We start from the raw sequence: 22,341 nt of genomic DNA on the forward strand, positions 1-22,341 counted from the left end.
CTGATTTTTAAATTATGACATAGAAATTGCAAACTATTTATGAGAAGTAAAAATATAAAAGTGGAGGGCACATTACTTGGTTTGGAAAGTTGGTAGGAAAGGAGATATTGTTATCAATGAATTGCGCTCCACCTTTCCTATCTGTTAAGTTTTACGCTTGTAGCTCAATGAGAACTTACATAAAAATCAATCCAAAATTCCCTCCGTTCCAATTGATTTTTCTAAATATCTCAGTTCGTGCGCCCCCTAGCGAAACTTTGTATTGTGTCATCGGCTGTCATCGATCTCTGAATTAAGCTCTAAATTTTTAGCCTCTAGCTCATCGAGAAGTTACTTAAAACTCGGTTTCAAATTTCCAAATTATTATCTAATTTTTCGATTTCGTGCGCCACCTAACGGAATTTTTTCTCCTTTTGTTCCTTTGTCACGGTGTCTTAACCTGTCTCTGAGGTTTCATCTTTGTAGCTCAATGAGAAGTTACTTTAAAATCGATCTCAAAACACGAAATTTCCAAATTATTAGCATTTTTTCTCCTTTTCTTAAATTTTCTCGGCGTCTTATCCTATCTGTGAAGTTTTACAGTTGTAACTCAATGAGAACATACATAAAAATCAATCCAAATTTCCTCCGTTTCGTACGATTTTTCTACATATATCATCCCGTGCGCCCCCTAGCGAATCTTTTTGTATCGTGTCATCGGCTGTCATCGACCTCTGAATTAAGTTTGAAATTTCAAGTCTCTAGCTCACCGAGAAGTTACTTAAAAGCTGGTTTGAAAATTTTCAAATTCTTATCTAATTATTTCGATCCGTGCGCCACCTAACGTATTTTTTCCTTTTGTTGCATTGTCACGGTGAATGAGAAGTTACTTAAAAATCGATTGCAAGATTTGTATGAAAAGCGAACAAACATTCAACCGACCTAATATAAAGGAAGTAAAAAAAAAATGCTTCGAAAGTGGACGTTTCATGCTAAATTCATTGTGCTACTGGTTTGATGCACTACATTTCCTAAGATCGCGCTATGGGAGTAGTTGTTTTATATTGTAACGAATTTACTGCAATTCCCCTTAGTTGCAATCTTCTGCTGAGTTCGAATCACTAAACTGTTGAATAAATAACTCCAATATTTAATAATGCAAATGACCTTTATCAAAGTACTTCACAATAACACTCAAACTTTGCAACGAATAACTTGCTTAATAACCAAACAGATTGATAACTCAAATGAAACTCTACTATTCAAAATAATACTGCTCTTGCTCGCTAGATAGCGTCTTAATCGAAATCTCAAATCAAACTAAATTCCAGCGCCTCTACAATTGCCGCCTTTTATACTCTCGGATTTCAACGTTCGCATCTTCTAGGCGCTTCCAGAATCTACTAGTCCAGCAGCTCTCAAACTTCTCAGCTGTAACTACAATTGCATGATTTTATAGTTTTTCTCATTGCATACTTTCAGGAGTATCTCAGATATATGCATGTGTTTTTGCATTGACTCTCCGCTGCTCGTATACGTACATATGGGTAGACGCAATTTATTGTTTCGTTTATGTAGATACATAATGATTGATCTATGGATGTGAATTCACGTCACTGCTTAGCATCGGCTTAGAGACGATAGCATCGCTCAGTGCTGCTAACATTCGTTACAATATTGTAACGAACTTACTTGCAAATCCTCTTATTTGCAACCCTCTGCTAAGTTCGAATCACTAAACTGCTGAATAAATAACTCCAATATGTAATAATGCAAAATGGCCTTTATTAAAGTACTTCACAATAACACTCAAACTGTGCAACGAATAGCTTGCTTAATAACCAAACTGATTGATAGCAATGAAACTCTACTATTGCCCGCCAGATTTCGTGCTTAATCAATAACTGCTTGATAGCTCAACTAAAACTGAATTCCAGCGCCTCTACATTTGCTGCCTTGCTAATATTCGTAACACTGCCCTCCACCTAAACTGATCGTCCCGATCAGACAAATCTCCCGATTTCACAATATCGCCTAGGCGGGTAAGCTTAAAATAATAATGATGACGGGGTACTTCCGACGGTTCAGCTGTATACTGAAAGTACATCCAAACGATAGCCATGTGCTCATATATTTTCACAGAACTCGGTCCTGCTCGTCTTAAAAACTATTAGCCTCGCCACCATAAGTGACAAGTGCCTACTAACACGTAGTTCTGTGATCGTATATGGTTCCGAATCTCCCTAGGCTTGAGAGTTTCTTAGCCACACAGTGGCGTCTTCCGCCTCGCTCTATATACTCATTCGATCTACCTCCTACATTTTAATAAACCTTACAGCCTAAGCACATTTGTCCTCTTAAAGTTAACTTCTAATTAAGTTGAAGCATTTATTTGTATGTGATTCAATAAACGAATTAACAAGCCTGACTGACCTCCCAAATTTACAATTTCCTAAAGGTTACTCACTGGAAGAAAATACAGGCCTGCCAAAACACTGCCTAATAACCGCTACGGGCTGTCGTCCTTTGTGCCCAGAACACCACCTACACAATAAGGCGGGAGTACCTCCCATTAGGGAGAGAAATGAAATGCTGAACAAAGCACCGCTGCGGGCTGTCTTCTTATGTCCTCAGAATACCACCTACACAATGAGGCGAGATTACTCCCCATTAGGGAGAGAAATGAAATGCTGAACAAACAGTTTCTGTTGAATAGCCAGAAACCTGGTCATCGAAAGAGGCATCTGATTGATGAGGCCACACCTCCCTCTCACTATGGGCCACCCCAGCGAGTTTCCTTGGACTTCCCTTAGAGGACATTGATGACAATTTCTGATCGGTCGCACCTATTGGATGGGGCGAAGCACTGCTACAACGACAACAACGGTATTACTTTTAAATTTGTCCCCTCTTAGTGCATTCAACTGGCACTTTAAGCAATGTGATGTCTTACGAAATGACAATTGTCCCCCTTTGAAGACCTTTTGAAAGCTACCTTTGAGTAATTAATTTAAATTCATATAGCTTAGACATAAAAGCTGTTGGCACAAGTGTGATTGGCACCAGTTAAACCTGACCAAATTTTCACAGCTACTGGAGGAACTCAGCTATTATGAATGACACAGCTACCAGACCTAGAAGCATTCACTTCGATGAGTGAGAGTAAACCTGAATGCCTTTATGAAATTTTTGGTATTATATAGTGGTGACTGTGAATGTGAGTGACTGAGACGAAACGTGTCAAGGCGTCATACATAATCTGGCCCTAAATAACATAGGTCCTATTCATCGTGAAAAACGTGCGTTATCACCTTTTTCACTTCAGTTCCGTATAGAAACTTTTTTCCCATTTTTTTAGCCGGTTAATCAACTCTCTCACTATTTAAGAACGAGAAAAAGTATTCCCTTCATAACTCAGCACGTCGACTACGCCACTTTTGTTCCTGCAGAACTTCGCGACGTATTTTTGTTATCAGTCATGCCTTTCCGACTTACGTTTTTTTCTTGCTGGCTCACTTACTTGGCCCAGTATCGTCATCATATTCAGAGGCGTCAGAGGCTCACTGATACACTAGTCTCCTTTCTAACGCCCAAATTTTCCTTCTGCTGCTTGAAAGTTTCTTAGCCACACAAAGGCGTTGACACCATTGTACTATTGTACTGCAGATTACAATCGTCCGTCTCGCTCTATATACTCATTAGCTCTACCTCCTACATTTTAATCATCCTTACAGCCTAAGCACATTTGTACTCTTAAAGTTAGCTTCGAATTAAGTGGAAGCATTCAACAAACGAACAAGCCTGGCTGACCACTCAAATTTTGAAGTGAACAATACGCTACCGAAGATTTTATGGACATTTTTTCGCCAAATTCAAATTGTTATTTGTGTTTTTGTTAATTATTCAGTGGACATACTTGACTGCACTAACTTGGAACTGGTGCCTAATTGAGCTTTGCTTAAATTTTTTTTGTAACGGTTTCGATTGGTCAGCGAAGTAAAACAAGTCGATAATAAAAAAAATTTGGTAATACAGTAAATAGATAAGTAATGCAAAATGAATTTCTGAGCTTGATTGAAATAGTTATACTTTCAAAAACGAGTAATAAATACAAAAAATAAATATAAAATAAAAAAATTTTAAGCACTTCCTTTATATAAATGGACAAAACTCAGCGAAACATGTCTGCTTATATAAAGACATATTCTTGCTAAACTCTGATTTTTAAATTATGACATAGAAATTGCAAACTATTTATGAGAAGTAAAAATATAAAAGTGGAGGGCACATTACTTGGTTTGGAAAGTTGGTAGGAAAGGAGATATTGTTATCAATGAATTGCGCTCCACCTTTCCTATCTGTTAAGTTTTACGCTTGTAGCTCAATGAGAACTTACATAAAAATCAATCCAAAATTCCCTCCGTTCCAATTGATTTTTCTAAATATCTCAGTTCGTGCGCCCCCTAGCGAAACTTTGTATTGTGTCATCGGCTGTCATCGATCTCTGAATTAAGCTCTAAATTTTTAGCCTCTAGCTCATCGAGAAGTTACTTAAAACTCGGTTTCAAATTTCCAAATTATTATCTAATTTTTCGATTTCGTGCGCCACCTAACGGAATTTTTTCTCCTTTTGTTCCTTTGTCACGGTGTCTTAACCTGTCTCTGAGGTTTCATCTTTGTAGCTCAATGAGAAGTTACTTTAAAATCGATCTCAAAACACGAAATCTCCAAATTATTAGCATTTTTTCTCCTTTTCTTAAATTTTCTCGGCGTCTTATCCTATCTGTGAAGTTTTACAGTTGTAACTCAATGAGAACTTACATAAAAATCAATCCAAATTTCCTCCGTTTCGTACGATTTTTCTACATATATCATCCCGTGCGCCCCCTAGCGAATCTTTTTGTATCGTGTCATCGGCTGTCATCGACCTCTGAATTAAGTTTGAAATTTCAAGTCTCTAGCTCATCGAGAAGTTACTTAAAAGCTGGTTTGAAAATTTTCAAATTCTTATCTAATTATTTCGATCCGTGCGCCACCTAACGTATTTTTTCCTTTTGTTGCATTGTCACGGTGAATGAGAAGTTACTTAAAAATCGATTGCAAGATTTGTATGAAAAGCGAACAAACATTCAACCGACCTAATATAAAGGAAGTAAAAAAAAAAATGCTTTGAAAGTGGACGTTTCATGCTAAATTCATTGTGCTACTGGTTTGATGTACTACATTTCTTAAGATCGTGCTATGGGAGTAGTTGTTTTATATTGTAACGAATTTACTGCAATTCCCCTTAGTTCCAATCTTCTGCTGAGTTCGAATCACTAAACTGTTGAATAAATAACTCCAATATTTAATAATGCAAAATGACCTTTATCAAAGTACTTCACAATAACACTCAAACTTTGCAACGAATAACTTGCTTAATAACCAAACAGATTGATAACTCAAATGAAACTCTACTATTCAAAATAATACTGCTCTTGCTCGCTAGATAGCGTCTTAATCGAAATCTCCAATCAAACTAAATTCCAGCGCCTCTACAATTGCCGCCTTTTATACTCTCGGATTTCAACGTTCGCATCTTCTAGGCGCTTCCAGAATCTACTAGTCCAGCAGCTCTCAAACTTCTCAGCTGTAACTACAATTGCATGATTTTATAGTTTTTCTCATTGCATACTTTCAGGAGTATCTCAGATATATGCATGTGTTTGTGCATTGACTCTCCGCTGCTCGTATACGTACATATGTGTAGACGCAATTTATTGTTTCGTTTATGTAGATACATAATGATTGATCTATGGATGTGAATTCACGTCACTGCTTAGCATCGGCTTAGAGACGATAGCATCGCTCAGTGCTGCTAACATTCGTTACAATATTGTAACGAATTTACTTGCAAATCCTCTTATTTGCAACCCTCTGCTAAGCTCGAATCACTAAACTGTTGAATAAATAACTCCAATATGTAATAATGCAAAATGGCCTTTATTAAAGTACTTCACAATAACACTCAAACTGTGCAACGAATAGCTTGCTTAATAACCAAACTGATTGATAGCTCAAATGAAACTCTACTATTGCCCGCCAGATTTCGTGCTTAATCAATAACTGCTTGATAGCTCAACTAAAACTGAATTCCAGCGCCTCTACATTTGCTGCCTTGCTAATATTCGTAACACTGCCCTCCACCTAAACTAATCGTCCCGATCAGACAAATCTCCCGATCTAAACGCCGCTAGCATCTCCAGATGTACCACTCTTCTACTCCGTGGTTTCCCAGTGATTTGTATGCGGTAGATGGTATCACTGATATTCTTCACAACTTTGTACGGGCCTTCCCAACTGCACCAAATCTTGGATGGAACACCTTTCCGCCGGTGAGGGTTGTATAACAGTACCAAATCTCCCTCCAAGAAACCTTCCGAATTTTTGTTCTCATTGTACCTGCGTTTCATCTTATTACTCATGAATCCTTTTTCCAAACTGAAGTGGTATATCCTGGTTCTTATAGCGCATAATCTTTCGCCGCATATCGATCCTGATGTCATGGTCAACTAAGAAGTCCACTCCCAATATGACTTCATCAACAATCTCCGCCACAATGAATTTGTGTAGAACCATGACCTTTCCAATTAATACCTCACATACCACTTCTCCCTGAACATGGTTATACTCGCCAGTGACCGTACGCAACCTTGCTCCAGGTAACGTTTTTACTCTCCTGTTGACCAAGTCAGATCGAATCAAGGAATGAGATGCGCCCGTATCTAGAGTCAGTACATGTTCTTTACCATCCACATTCCCTCTGACGGTGAGACTGCTCGATTTTCTACCAATTTGCAACACAGATATCACAGGGCATTCAATAGCTGGATCTAGCTCTCGATCTCTACCTCTTACTCGCTCTTGCTCATCTCCTCCAGCTTTGCGTTTACGGCCACCCACATTGTTAGAACTATTAAGACCAAGATCGCAATGACGTGCAATGTGACCTGGGTTGCCGCACTTGAAACATTTAATAACTCCGGCATTCTTCTGTTGAGATCCCTTCAGTGCTTCCAAAATTGTGTCTACCCACTCTGGCCTTTCTATTTCCACACGGCGTGCTTTGAAAACTGGCTTACACAGAAGCGATGCTGTTTCCTGAATCAGAGCTTGTGACACCGTTTCTGGGAATGTTAGTTTTGGATTTGCATATGTAGCCCGCTTCGTTTCCACATCTCGTATGCCATTTATGAAGCTCTGGATTTTTACTCTTTCAGTGTATTCCACGGGTGCGTCCGCATTTGCAAGATGAGCCAATCTTTCAATATCTGAAGCAAACTCTTGTAATGTCTCATTTGCTTTTTGGTAGCGGTTTTGCAACTCAATTTGGAATATCTTTTTCTATGCTCGCTTCCATAACGTCTCTCGACAGCGGCCATCAATGCTTCATAGCTGTTCCGTTCGTACTCTGGAATAGTCTGTAAGATTTCGGCAGCTGGTCCCTTCAATACTACGAAGAGTGGAGCAGCTTTATCTTCAGCATTCCAGTTGTTCACTGTTGCGGTCTTCTCAAACTGTAGCTTAAAGACCTGGAAAGGAACAGAACCGTCAAAGGATGGTGTTTTTACCTTTGGATTACTCGTTGAAATAACTGGGCGATTTAGTTGCAGCTCCTGTATACGACCTTTTAAAGCATCTACCTCAGCCTCGATTTTGTTCTCAAACTGCATTATTTTTTCGTCCAAACGGGCTTCTAGTCGTACAGAGATCTGCGATGATACCTGTGCTGAAATTTGTCCCGACATTTCGGATATACGTGCCTCCTGTGCTTCAATCCTGGATGCTATTTGTGACGACATTTCGGATATACGTGCCTCTTGTGTTTCAATCCTGAATGTTATTTGTGACGACATTTCGGATATACGTGTCTCATGTGATTCCATTTGGGATACCATGTATGTCTTCTGTTCTGCCAGTTGAGTTTCCATCTTGGATGTAATACGTGTCTCTTGGGATTCCATCTGTGATGACATATACGTTTTCTGTTCTTCTAGTTGAGATGACATTGTCGATGTTTGAGCAGATCTTGCAACCAAAATCATGTTCAAGTCTGTGCTCGTAACTGTCTGCGATGTTTCGTTTTTCTCTTCAATTTTTGTTGTTGTCTCGTCGCCATCAGGATAAAAGACATACTCGTCCACCTCAATTCCTTCTGCTTCCATTGCCTCTCGTAGCCGTGCCTGAAGTTCGAGTTTAACGCCGCTTGTATTCAATCCAAGGCTCTCCAACTCCTTTCTCAGTTGCTGGATCTTCAATTTCCCTGAACTTTGCCATGTCCTTGTTGTCCTCTGGAATTTATTCAACAATTCCTCTTCCGACACCAATTGTAACGAATTTACTTGCAAATCCTCTTATTTGCAACCCTCTGCTAAGTTCGAATCACTAAACTGTTGAATAAATAACTCCAATATGTAATAATGCAAAATGGCCTTTATTAAAGTACTTCACAATAACACTCAAACTGTGCAACGAATAGCTTACTTAATAACCAAACTGATTGATAGCAATGAAACTCTACTATTGCCCGCCAGATTTCGTGCTTAATCAATAACTGCTTGATAGCTCAACTCAAACTGAATTCCAGCGCCTCTACATTTGCTGCCTTATATACTCTCTGATTTCAACGTTGCATCTTCTAGGCGCTTCCAGAATCTAATAGTTGCCATTAGCTCTCAAACTTCTCAGCTGTAACTACAATTGCACAATTTTATAGCTTTTCTCATTGCATACTTTCAGGAGTATCTCAGATATATGCATGGGTTTGTGCATTGACTCTCCGCTGCTCGTATACGTACATGGTACATATGTGTAGACGCAATTATTGTTTCGTTTATGTAGATACATAATGATTGAATTATTGATGTGAATTCGCGTCATCGGCTTAGAGATAGCAGCACCCCTTAGTTTTGCTAATATTCGTAACAATATTATACTATAAATGTATTAGTATTAAATAGATGTAAGCGCATTGGTGTAGATTAACTGAATAAAGAAAAGTTTTTTTATACGGCGATTCTCTAGGCTCTAAGACTAAACGTAGATGAGAAACTCCTCATTCTTCAATACACAGAGACTGCTGCCTTAATTTCCAGAGTTGGGAAAGTTTTACAGAACCAGGGATATGGATAGCCATTAACTGTTACGACACCTACATAAGTAAAAGGATCTGCTGGTTCCCTTTAGCGTTAAAAGTTTAATTTTTATTTTTTTTTTAGGTTTACTATAAAAATTGACAGCAATTTGTTTTTTAAAGTTTTTGTTTCGCTAAATATTTCTAACAACAACTGTGTGGAATATTTTTCGGTGCGCTAAACAGAACTTGATCAATGACATTCGCTTTACAGCACACAAATAGCGCTCTAAAACTGAACGTAGATGTCAAATTCCCCAAACTTCATGACACCGAAAGCACACACAGATACTGCTTTCTTAGTTGCAAGATTTTGCATAGTCGAGAAAGTTTTACACAACCAGACTAACTAAACCCACTCCGGGGCTTCGTGTATTTTATGATAAGTCCTGTAGATGCTCAATATAAAAATTTAGAGTTCATATGCACCTTAACTGTGGGAGACATAATTTTAGCGGTCATAATGTCTATTGACCTTATGACCACCTCAATTGGCCATAAGGTCAATTAACGTTAGGAAAATAAGTGCCGCATACAGACCTCTTTTACGAATGATCTTCCATTCTGGCCATTTGAAGTAGTTGTAAGGTCAACTGACGTTATGGCCGTTGACCTTATGTCACAACTGTCTCCGCGAGATTTCTGGTTAAACCGTTAAAATTAAGTTACAGAATTCTGAAGTGCAATGGAGGGGGTGGGGGGCAGTCGTCACTATGGGAGTTAGAGATGTATGGATACGCACTGAAGGATGTCGGCTTTGTCGAGTGTCTTGTCCGACTATTGCTGGAGTACTTGGTATCGATGAGCTGGTGCAGGAGGGTATGCAGCAGTCCAGCTGCAAGGAGCTGCTCCGAGGATAGCAATTTGTGGGAGGGACGCAAGAAATTAAATGGGGTTACATTAAAATGACAATCCGTGGTGGGGAAAAAAATCCCGAGTCGCTCCGGTACATAGAACCGACTGCAGTAAGACACGATAGACTGTACAGGCTGAAAAGAATAGTAATACAAAATTACTCCACTCAGGAACAAAAAAAAAAAATATCGCAGAATACCACCTTATTACCACGCTCCCTAATCTCTTATCATACACTGAAATGATAATAAACGGTTTAACATGGAAGGACAATTTGCAGGAAAAGGGACGGAAAGATCTTAACGGATTTGTACACCTGCATAAGGATACAGGATCTTGTCATAATCAGCTTTCCTTGTAGTTCTTTTTTAAGTGGTCTTTGTACTTCTAATCATCATCATTATTAGTTGGTGCTTAATCGTCTAAGCTATTTTGGCCGTTTCATCACGCCAGCTTTCTCTGTTTCACGATAACTGACAACAATTGGGAGCACAAAGTAAAGTCTTCTTCCACCTGCCTCTCCCAACTTAGTGAAGGCCACCCCCTTTTCTGCTTACAAAAGGGGTTGTCGATTGCAATTCTGCCTTGGTCCGGATCGTCTTCGGCCATTCGCATAACATGAACTATCCAGCGTAGCCTTTTGGGCTTTTTATCGTGCATGCTAAATTTTTTGACTTTAGTACCAAAGACCCTTTAGTCCTACCCTGGCATTTAAGTGTCTTCTAGTTTCTCAGCGTAGGATTCCTTATCTCTATCTTCGGCGACGTCCATGTTGCCTAGTTACATATAATATAAGGAAATCTTCGTCTCGATGCCACTCCAAAACCAATACATTGGCTCCGAATTGCGCGTTTGTTCATATGGCCAACCAACCGAAACAGCCGCGCATGGGTGCCTTCTCTTAAAACAGTTCAGGTATTCCAGGTAAATGCCCTAAAATCATGCCCTTTAAAATCTTAGTCCGTTTCATGTTTGCTGTGGTCGTCATCAGAGCCTTCAGCCGATGTCGCCAATCTATCTTATATTTATCTTGACTATATCTAATTTATTTATTTTATTTATTTTTATATCTAATTAAAGTCTTAAAATAACATTTGTCCGCCCCAGATATGCATAGGGCTGTCTTTGCTGGAACAGTGTCGATTGGCGTGTACTAAATGATTTTCTTAATTTAATAAAAACTTATATCACCTGTAAAAGATTACTAGCAGGACCCCGTAGCAATATAGTACTATGAAACGCCCATCTAAATTTCGCTGATCAGGGAAAGCCTGGGAAAATTACTTCACCCTAGTGCTTATATTGCAAAAATTTGAGCTAAACATTTATTGAACGCTTACCCATTGTTATTATTTATTTTCTCGTATTTATTTGGTTTTTCTTTTTTTTCTCTATATTCCGTTTTAAGGCTTTTTATTAAATTCTCGCTTTCAATGGTAATTGAGCCATACTTTGAGTCAAATACTTTTTGCTTGAGCGCACGCTTGCTCAGCCGGTAAATTTTATGCGGAAATTAATTGCGTTTGGTTTTGCTGTTGTTGGTCTTGATTATTACAAATTTTACTAAATTTCATTTATTTATAACTTAGATAATGTAATTATGAGCTATGCAGCCTAACTAAAAGATTTTTTTTATAAATATAATACCAATTGGGCTTACATCATATTTTTCATATTTTTGGTGCGCTTGAATTAGCTTTGATTGAGTTCGCAGCTCTATTGAAGAATGTGGCGGACTTAGGGATCCACGCATGGATCATAGGTAGAAGGAAGTCACTCTACAGTTAGTAAGTGTTAATAGAGGAATTTAAGGCATTATATCGAAATAGATTCCTTGGTTAATTCATAATTGATATGACATCATATGATGAAATGATATCATATCGCCATTATATCATATGATCAACTGGTAGAGACGATACGGATAAAATAGTCTATAGTGAGTCATGGATTTCTGAAGCCACCAACTCATAAACGGTTGCGATTATCTACCTCGTGCATGCCTAGCAAACTCATGGAACATTCTGTTTTTAACTAAGTTTCTTTGGCTACGAGGCATTTGCGAGTTTGAGTGAGTTGCCTTAATCTTTTCCACACAGCAACGAAATGGCGAAAATGCCAACTCGGTATGGCAGAGGTCGAGAGATTACATGTTTGAACAACGTTCGGTATTTCTAGCAATCTATGGCCTTCTTAAAATTATCGTTAGGTCTTTAGTTATTTCAACAATTCTTAGTGATACTTTTCAATGGAAAAAGGCGCATTCTGATTACTGTAGTCACTACTACAGTGACTAAGTACGCTACCACTATAAAAGCGGTAAATAATAAAAAGCAAAGAAGAGGTACAACTGCTTTGAATGCTACGGCAATATTTTGTTCACCAGGTAACGACGCTGAAACTTCCACCAGGTTCATGATCATTTGAATGTAAGATCAAATATCCGGCATTCATTCATTAATTCGCGCCTTACCGTCTAGGCGTTAATTTGTGGTTGCGTAACAAGTCACGTCACACAAGTCTATCCCTTTTACCCACAATTTTGTGGGAAATTTTGCTGTACGTGATTTGTAATTGTAACTTCTCGCAGTGATTTGTATACGAGACAGTGACTGAACAGTGTTAGAATAGCAATGGTATCAAAATCGCCTCCCCAATCAAAGACTCGAATCACTGCTGCGAAAATATTTATGTAGATCATACATTAATGCGTAATTCTCACTGCTCTCTTCCACATAGGCGGCTATGCGACAGTAGTTAGTAAATATATCACAACCTCATAATATTACAACTAATTTGTGTTCATATTATTGATTGTGAACGTGATGCAGATGCACAGTCAGTCGATCACGATGATTTCTTTCAAGCTAGTCTTGCCATATACCGTGAGATTTCAGTCGCTGTGACAAGATCACAGGACTATTAATATTTTCCAACTCTTCGGTACCCCTTTTCTTATGTCAAGGAGGAAAAAGACTACGACAGCATTCGTGTCGCGATACCTTCTTAAGAGCTATATCACCTCAAAACTTCGGTCAGTTTTTAATCTACGGCCGTTCAATATCTGACCACCTCTACCTCTCGACCATTGACTGCTCCCCCAGCGGGTTAGGGGGTCAGAATATACCTGCGGTAGGTGTAGCGTGCTCCGCCTACCACACCGAATGCCCTGGGTTCACACGCCGGGCAAAGCAACATCAATATTTTAGAAATAAGGTTTTTCAATTAGAAGAAATTTTTTCTAAGCGGGGTCGCCCCTCGGCAGTGTTTGGCAAGTACTCCGAGTGTATTTCTGCCATGAAAAGCTCTCAGTTAAAACTCTTCTGCCTCGCAGATGCCGTTCGGAGTCGGCATAAAACAAGTAGATCCCGTCCCGCCAATTTGTAGCAAAAAATAAAAAAATGAGCGCGACGTAAATTGGAAGAGAAGCTCGGCCTAAAATCTCTTCGGAGGTTATCGCGCCTTACATTTATTTATTTTTTAGGTATGCCTGTCGTAAGAGGCGACTAAAATACCAAATGAAAGGGGCTGTGTAACGCAACTCTTCAGGTTGCCAGCGCAATATACAGCTTCTCCGAACCCAACTCTCAACCTCACCTATCCGCGGCGAATCCTGTTTCACTAACAGACGAGGGTCTGGCGACCCCATGGTCCTCATGGAACTTGAGGGGGGGGGGGGGGAGGGATGGCCTGAAGGTTTAATGTGGCCACATAAATCGTTCCCGAAATGGTCGGGCTAGTACCATAATGGTGCTTTGTTACCAGAGCGTACCGGATCTGTATCCGGCAAAGGACCATCACATCGATAACACTCCCCAAAGCCTTCGGGGAGCAACCTTATCGCTAAAACAACAACAACAACCGCCGACTGCCTAAAAAGCTGTAATACTAATTCTACTTACCTCTTTCTTCTTAGGTGCACTAATTTTGGATCCTAAATTCTAGCATAGATGCTCAGTAGAGCTAAAAGCTGGCTTGGGCTTCTCACCACATTTGAGGTTAACTCCACTATCGAGACTCCAATGTGAACGGAGACTTACCTGAATAATCACTGTACGATCATGAGGAAATTGTCAGCAATAGGGAATTCACTGCGATTTAGATAGTTTGTAATCAGGCTTATTTTTTTAAATGCCTCGTCCCACTTAAAAACCTCTCAGTGTACTTTCTGTGCAGAGGTTCCGTATTTGGGAAATATAATTTTCTTAGTAAATTTATCGCTTTAGAGTTTACCAGAACAGAAAGGCAGGTTTCAGGAAAATTTAAAGATAGTCAGATTTTACGCAGGTAATTGAGATGAGTGTTCCACCAAACCGACGGCTACTGTTTCAAGTGTTCCTAAACAGGTAACATAAAAATTGTTCCAGAATGTTTTACAAAGTGCTGATATTCCAATTATTGACAAGCTCTCCGAGAGAATGTTTGCCATTAAAAGGTTTTGAACGAAAACTGTGGTTGCCTGGAGCGCAGCTGTGAGCTTAGCTGACTCATTAGCGATGCCATTACCTGAGTCTGCACAAAGTACTCAAAGAATTTTTTTTGTTACATGCCATATCTAATTTAATTTTCTATTATTTCTATATATGAATGGCTGTCACATTACTATCTGTTATGGTTTCCTTTGTTACTAATTAATACGGTTTTTGTACATTAGCCGGCAATGCTGTTGGCCTTGGGCGTAGCTGCTGCCGGCATTTGATTCTTTTTTTATTTCAATTTTTTTTTTATTCATGTATGTAGGAATGTTTGCGCTAAATACAATAGTTGTTGTTATTTTTTGAATGTGTAGTTGTGCCACCATTTGTTTCTTTATCTGTTTTCAAACAATTTCTTAACTCATTCCGCTTCATCAAATCACAGTCAATTCGTTCACTCCTTCGCTTGCAGCGCGCTGGCTATTAAAATTAAAATTGCTTGGCATTACTGTTTCACTGAATCACTTAATGAGTGGATAGTGACCAATGCTGATGGCATAGCGCACAGAAGTCGGTTTTAGCTCGGAATGGTGCGCAGTACAAACATTTTAAATTGGTAATGCACTTTGATAAAGCGCACTGAACCAGTGTTGCCATTTTGGTGCTTTTGAAGCTGGAGTTAGAGGAGGAGGAACAACAGGAAGAGAGGGAGGAGAAAGGCTACATATTTTTAGATATACATAAGTAGGTCAATATTTGTAGCAAATTGCGGTGGCATGCCCCTTTCTGCAAACCAACGAAATTCTCAAAATCTCCGCAACTTTTTCAAGGAGATGTCGAAGGTACGATAGTCCTATATTTTGAGTCGACGACTGGGAGGAGAAAAGAGCAAATCCATTGAGAAGGTTGGAAAAGATGAATCGTGAGCGGGGGGGGGGGGGGGGGACGGCAAATATATAAAAAAAAGTAAAAAGGAACTGGAGGAAGTTTAGAAATTAACTGCCAGTATTTTGTACAGAGTTGGGTATACGAACATATACGTATAAGAGATAAAGTAGTATGAAGTTTTAAGAGAGAATTTCCAATACCTTCGAAGATATTTAAAGTACTAAAAATGTCAGAGATGAGCATGAGTAGAAAAGGAGGAGATAAGTTGAGAAGAGATGGAAGTGATGAGGTACATTGGAAGGTGAAGAACAAATTGAAGATGAAATGGGAAAAATGGGGAAAAGTAAAAGTCCGGCGGAAGAAAAAGACAGATAGGAAGGGCGAGAAGAGATATGGGAACAGTGGAGAGAACGGTTAGAAAAAGGGATGCTGGAAAGTTAAAGTGAGAGAGAGAGAAAGGAGGAAGAGAAAATGAGATAGGGAAGGAAACTATAAATAAAATGAGAGAGGAGTGAGAATAGGGACGGGAGGAAAAAGAATGAACTATTAGGAGGGAATAGAGAAGGAGAAGAATGAAAACGAAAAGTTTGTTGGTTGAAAAATACGAAAGGAAGGTGGGCTAAAGTGAGTGAAGAAAAACAAACCATAGAACTCGAAAAAGGATAGGGAAAAAAGAAGAACACTGAGAGTTAGAGCAGGGCTAAACCTACATAAAAGGAAAAATAGAGGAATAGAAGTCGGCAGAGGGAAATATTATGCAATGGATTAGATCAGTTTTCCAGTTCATAAGGTAGCCTATGTCGATAATGTGTTGCTAATCGCACATGTAAGGCGTGATAACCTCCAAAGATATTTTAGGCCGAGCTTCCAATTTGCGTATTGCTCCTTTTTAATTTTTCCTACAAATTGGCGGGACGGGACCTACTTGTTTTATGCCGACTGCGAACTAGAGATATACGCTGTCGATTTTGGTCGTTTTTCGCACGCCGCCGCCGAATGTCAAAAATATCGGCGTGGCGTCCGGCGCGTTACTATATTTTCTACTCGCTTAAGACTGTTTAGGCCATTTATTGTTCATGTCGAAAATTGGTCGGATATGGTCGAAAGTGGTATCAACGGATGCGCATCACTGCCAGTTATAAGAAACTAATTGCGAAATTAACTCTTTATAACTATTCAAAAGTTATTTAAAATAACATGCGCTTTTGATGTCAGCTTAACACGGACTTTCCATCACCCAATTCAGCAAGTTACTAAAACAAAATACTAAAAGAAAAGTTATATAATAAATTTATATGCTCACTTTGCATTTTTGAAAAAATTAATAATGAACAATTAATTCAAATAAAATGACCCAAGGCGAGAACATGTTTTTAAACTGTGCTCAAGAATAAGCGAAATCAGTGATGCAAAATCCTTTAGTAGGTTCTAGGGGCATAAACACTCCTTTGCAATTATTCTTACCTCATACTTAAGTTGAGGATATATGTACATATGAGAAGGGTTTGAAAAATCGCTTGGGCTTACATTCAAACATCTGTTGTTTATTTGCGAAACTATACAATAGCGTCTGAAATGTTAATTTTGATTTTCACATTTCATCCTTCAACACCCAAGTCTCCCGGTTTGACATTTCCTAAAGTTGGCGGCGCTATCCAAAACTAGTCCCTTGGAGTGAATCACATTGATTATAGCCTATCAACCAAGTTTAAATATCACCTACACGTTACGGCTCCTTTTACAATTGTGAATACGTAGGCACATATATCTACCAGGTGAGGCTTTGTGCTTCGCAAGAACACTCAAAGTGGTGAAGCAAAAGCTTTCCCAAGACAGTGGAACTAATGACCGTGTGTGATACTACCCTAACGTAGTGGACAGTCGAACTTGTCTGAAAACTGAAGTTACGCGGTCATCCATAATGAGCTCCTATATCGTAAGGCCGGAAAACAGTAGTTAACAACTTTCAACTTAAAATCCGTCGACTTTCATTCTAAATTTGATTTAACAAAGACTATTGAAATCAATGTTGTTAACACAAACGTCTGCAATCTTTGGTCTACATTTTAAAAATTTTATCCAGGGTCCTTGTAAAATTTTAATTATGCAGATGCGCCGATGATTATATGGATTTTCACCCATGACCCAATGACATCCACTTAGACTGCTTATGATTTCGAGGGCGGCATCTTTGGCCAAATAGTCACTCCCTAACGTTTCAAAGTGTAGCTCGGCAGCATAGCGCAACAAAAGCATCCGTTGGAAAGTCTTCGGAGCTACACCTAGCGCTTCTAGGAAAGTGACGTCGACGAAGGTATGAGTTCGAAGTCGCAGTCGTATAGCTTCTGTACTGGCATATGGTGTGAGGCTCAGGAGGCGTGGTAGCAACTGGTGGTAGGGATTCCTACTGTTCGCACATCGGAAATTTTAGCTCCTAAAAACAGTCGAAAAAACTGGAGGCGCCCTGTGCCACGATAGTCATGAGTATTAATATACCATTCATAGCAACCCTAAGTCGCCTTTATGCGTGACCGCCAAGGAGCGACAAATGATTTAAAGAAATTTTGTTCGCGACGATTATTAGGAGTTAACCCTATGTGAAACTACGCTTTGCACGAGATATACAGGCAAAAGTGTGACTATTTTATGTATCTCTATTTCTTTTCAGCAGACGCAGCAGTATCAATTCCAAAGACCGGGGTTAGGTCCGAAGCCTCTCTGGAGCATGCAAACGAGGGACAATCCCTTCGCAAGGAGCTACTCCTGAAAATTTTTGAACGGTCTGCGAGATTTTGATGCAAAAAACCCGGATCTTTCCGAAATGGCCAACACGTTGATTTCCTTAATTACATATAAACAAAAACTTTCCTAAATATTATTTTTTTAAATAGAAAAATCAAGCTTTTAAAGTAAGAACACGGGCGTACGCCGGCGCGCCGCCTACGCCGCCACCGCCGATAAAGTGATCGGCGTAAACCTCTACTGCGAACGGCATCTGCAAGGCAGATGAGTTTTCACTGAGAGCTTTTCATGGCAGAAATATACTCGGAGTGCTTGTCGAACACTGCCAAGGGGCGACCACGCTTAGACAAATTTTCTTCTAATTGAAAAAACTTGTTTCTAAAATTTTGATGTTGCTTTGCCCGGGACGTGAACTCAGGATCTTCGGTGTGGTAGGCGGAACACGCTATCATCACACCACGGAGGCCGCCGCTAATCGCACATACTCCAGCAAAAATGAATAAAATACTGAAAGTCGGGGAAAAAAGCGGGGTAGCCATTACGGAAGAGATGGGTTTGGTGATGAGTGATGACAAAACAAAGTACCTGCTGTCATAAAGCAAAGAGTCAGCACATTTGCGGCCAGGCAACCACGTCACTGTTGACAACCATAATTTCAAAAAAGTTAATTTATTTATTAGGGAACCAGCTCTAACACAAACAACAATGTCAGTCTAGAAATGCAGCGAAGAATCATGCTGCCAACAAATGCTATATTGGACTGAGTAGACAATTGAAAAAAGTTCTCTCAAAGTAAAGTTCTTGCAAACGAAAATCATGCTCAACAAGTCGCTTACCGTACCAGTGTCCTACTATATGGTGCAGAAGCATGGACCATGTCAACATCAGATGAGGCGGCTCTGGGAGTGTGCGTGAGAATAGTTGTTTTAAATATATATGGGCCTTTACCCATCGACGAAGGCGGTTACGGCAGAAGATAAAATGATGAGCTGTACGAGCTTTATGTGAACATGCACATAGTCCCTCGAATTAAAACACAGCGGCTACGCTGGCTAGGTCATGTTATGCGAATGAAAAATGCTGCTCCTTTAAGCTTTGGGGGAGGTAAATTTATAAAAAAAACCCTTTTCAATTGTATCTCCTAAACTGAAACATCCACATAGTGAAAACTAGTCCCGTCACTGACACATATGTACATTTCTACATATTTTGTTTTCAAGTTTTACATTCAAGCAAGAAATTGCAAACAATTAAGTAAATTCACGCCCATTGAGGTCGTTTATTATGCGCATAGCATAGTATTTTTTTGTAGTACATATACCAGTTTTTGTGCAGTTATGCTATTTTTAAATTCATACCACAGTTACTTATTACAATTTATGCATTGTTTACCCCCGCCACAATTGCAGAAAATACCTTGACTGAATTTGAATTGGCCGTTTAAACCGTTGCACAGATTTTTTTTCGCTTGCTTCTTTGTATGACTCTCAAGCTTACGTCAGCTGCGCAGGTGGTATAGTCTTAGATATTTCCAAATGTTTATACAAATGCTTGCATGTATTGAAAGCGTTGCATGCGTAGGCAAAAAATGTCCCTCGTTATGTTGCATTTGTTCAATTTTTATTAAACACAATCAATGTGCCAGTTAAGTAGATACGTTTGACTTTAAGATGATTGCAAATGCTCGATCTTAGGCTTTTTGTCACAGTTTTGCTGGAGCCATATAGCTATATTAATCATATACCCTCCACGAATGAAAAATGTCCATCATCGAGCTCAGCTGACGTTAAAGCATACAATGGGCTAACAATATTTTGCATCCTTGGCGAGTAATTTGGTTATTGGTTGGTTGGCTGGTTGATATGCTAACTAGGTTATGCAAGATTCAGATCCATGTATCGCATGGAACATCGTTTTAGTGCACTCTATCTAAGAAGTCATCAACGAACGACATACTAAGACAAGTTACTTACTAATGTGGTCTAAGAAATTGTTTTCGAAATATTTATTGCAAATCTCTTTTTATGAGCACATAAATATTTGTATGCATAATTTGTGGCCAATTATATAACACCAAACGCCCAATTTCAATAACATATACCACTTTGCGCAAGCGCAGCTTACAACAAACACTACCTTGTGCCAGCTGCTTGACGGCTTTGAGACAGACAAGTTATAGTTTAAGATATTAACTGGCAAACATTAAACGATTTATGTCATAGCGAAAAGGCAAGTACTCGTACATGCGTTATGCAGCTGATCTGTAGATATGTACTAATACGTACATGTATAAGTATGGCGCATTCCATGTCAACTCAGCCTTCAAAAAGGCTTCTATGTTTTTTTCCAAATTTTTTGTTATAGCATATAAAGAGAAGCATTTTAGAAAATTTCGAAATATTTTTAATAATTCGCTACACATTTTGTGCATAAGTTTTTTCGAATATTCATAAAAAAAATTACCCAATCCGTGCAAATTTCAAAAGATAAAAACAAACAAAACTTATATTTTTCAAAAGAAGTTAAATTTTTGGTAAACAAAAAATCTTAAATAATAGCTTTAACTTTTTAAAGCTTTGAAAGGAAAAAAATAAAACTGATTTGTAATGAACCTCTTGTAGCATAACTTTTTCAATTAATAAAAGAAAAATATTAAAAAACAAAACATTTTTCTTATTTTCAAACAAATCAAAGATACAAACAATCTAAAATTTCATGTTTCAACTTTTTTAAAGCTTTGAAATGAAAAAAATGTTTTTTTTTTAAATTTCCTTCATGCCCTTACAATATATGTAAATGATAATATAATTAAATTGAAAAGCACAACAAAAAATATAGAAAATAAAAACATTTTTAAAATTTTGAAATAAAAAACAATAAAATTTTAATAAACAATATTTGGCATTTTTTTAAATTTATCAAAATAAAAATTTATTAAAAAAGACAAGAATTGTTTTCAAAGGTTATTCACAAAAATAATAATCTGATTAATTTTAAAAACTAAGAACAAGTTTTGTGGAAAAAAAAACATATTTTATTATATTTTCGAACAAATTAAAGATACAAAAAATCTAAAATTAGATGCTTCAACTTATTTAAAGCTTTGAAATAAAAAAATAACAATTTTGTAAAAATAAACTTTTGGCACACTTTTTTCAGCTCATCAAAAAACACAAAAAAAATTTTAAAAATTTTAAAGATTTTACCCAAATTGATAAAATTTTTCTCAGGCCCTAAAAAATACCTAATATTAGAAGAAAAAAACTAATTTCTTAGATATTTTATACAAAATTTATAAGTACAAGCGATTTTGCAAACTTTTTTAAAATACATGTTGAATTTTTGTTTTTTAACACAAACCAAATCGTTAAAAGTTTAAAATACCAAAAATAATCTAATTTGAAAATTAAAAAAACGTCATGTTTCCAGGACAAAAACTATATGCGTTACATTTATTGTTATAAATTGTAAGAAACACAAAATTTCAAAATGCATCTTATAAATTTTTTAAAAATTTTAAGTAATATTAAAACAAAAGTTACTCAAGTCGTAAAAAATTTCACCAGCCCTTGAATTACACAAAAACTAATGAACTAATTAATTTGAAAATAAGAAAATGATTATTTCAAAAAATTACAAGTTTGAGAATAAAAAAAAAAAAAATCTTAAAATACGTCGACTTCAAAAACATCAAAAAAGATTAATTAAATTAAATTTGTAATGAATTATTTCTCGCATAATTTTTTCAGATAATTATTAAAAGAAAAAACACAAGCGGGGAACAATGTTTTCAACGCTAAAAAAAAAAAAAAAACAAAAACCTAAAAGATAAGTTAGGTTAGGTTAGGGCATTTTTGAAAATTGAAACAAGTAAGAAAGTCTAAGTTCGGATGAAACCGAACATTACATAACCAGCTGCGCATTTTAAACGCGGTTGTTGCCAAATTTCGTTCGGATTAGGAGATTTTTGTTCGACTTTGATCCGCTCCTTTCCAAAATTTGTTTAACTTTTGTTCTAAGCTCAACCAAACCACGTTTGGGGTAGAATATCGTTCAAATGTAGTTAAATACCATCGAGTTATTGCAAACTTTGTTAAGGTAAGACCTTTAGGAAAAGTGGGCGTGGTCTTTAACCGATTTTGATTATCTTCACTCAGTCTATATAATACAGCAAGGATAATGGCTCTGCCAAATTTCATTGTAATATCTTGAACAATGTTTGATTTTCGGCTTGCTAAACTTACAAATTTTCTTCTTCTAAATGTGGGTGGTGCCACGCGCATATTCCAA

General features: G+C 37.8%; 1 protein-coding gene across 4 annotated transcripts in view; it reads right to left on the bottom strand.

Moving 5' to 3' along the window:
• The window catches only part of LOC137251433 (organic cation transporter protein-like), a 224,772-nt gene that overhangs the window by 24,154 nt on the left and 178,277 nt on the right, over window positions 1-22,341 (bottom strand). The gene's annotated exons all lie outside the window — the stretch shown is intronic.

Source organism: Eurosta solidaginis, chromosome 1 (assembly GCF_040869045.1).
Source record: "Eurosta solidaginis isolate ZX-2024a chromosome 1, ASM4086904v1, whole genome shotgun sequence".
Classification (NCBI taxonomy): Eukaryota; Metazoa; Arthropoda; class Insecta; order Diptera; family Tephritidae; genus Eurosta; species Eurosta solidaginis.